The sequence below is a fragment of the Pygoscelis adeliae genome, unplaced genomic scaffold (assembly GCF_000699105.1).
Source record: "Pygoscelis adeliae isolate BGI_AS28 unplaced genomic scaffold, ASM69910v1 Scaffold121, whole genome shotgun sequence".
NCBI classification, from domain to species: Eukaryota; Metazoa; Chordata; class Aves; order Sphenisciformes; family Spheniscidae; genus Pygoscelis; species Pygoscelis adeliae.
The window spans coordinates 9,643,074-9,643,810 of NW_008824359.1; positions in this window are offsets into that span (position 1 = coordinate 9,643,074).

A 737-nucleotide genomic window follows, 5' to 3' on the forward strand; every position below is an offset into this window, starting at 1 on the left:
GTCCCCCAGCTCTGCAGGACCCTCATTTGTGGGAGCAGAGGTTGGTTTCAGCTCCTGGAGCCCCTGTGTAAGGCTGTGCCTCTGGGGATGCTCGGTGGCCACCATCCCTAAGGGCTGTCACCCTCCACCCCACCGAGCATCCTGGCTGCTCCAGCGCTGGGAACTGTTTCTTCTCCAGCAGCGTGTGCTGGTCTCAACTAAACGAGGCGCAGAAAAAGGAGGCCAAGGGCATTTGGGTGTACCCAGAGTGATGGAGACTGCGGGCTGCAACGGGCCACCCCTTTCCCATCCACACCAGCCCCACCAAACCCTCCCCAGGACGTCAGCCTGGTGCGGGGCCGTCCCCAGCTCCGGCGTAGGACACGGCAGGAGGTGGCTGGAGGAGAGGTTGGCCGTGGAGCCGGGCTGATGCTGGGGAAGAAAAAGCCCCAGCAGTGAGTGGAGGCCACGGGAGGCGAAAGGTTTGCCTCTTCCCGTGGCTGCAGCCTGCTGGCTTAGGGAAACTTGCTCGGCGACCCAGTGCCAGCACCCAAACCCTTCCCAGGTACGGGCGGGAGAGGCAGAAAACAACCTTTCGCCGTGGGCACGCAGCACGTGGGACCCATCTGCAGCCTGTGGTCCATCTGGGATGGAGCACGAGGGTGGCCTCGCCGGAAGGTCCGTGTGGCCCGGGACGCCCCGGAGCAGGCATCCAGGGGAGACCCTAAGGATGGGGTGAGCATATACGGTGTTTCCCC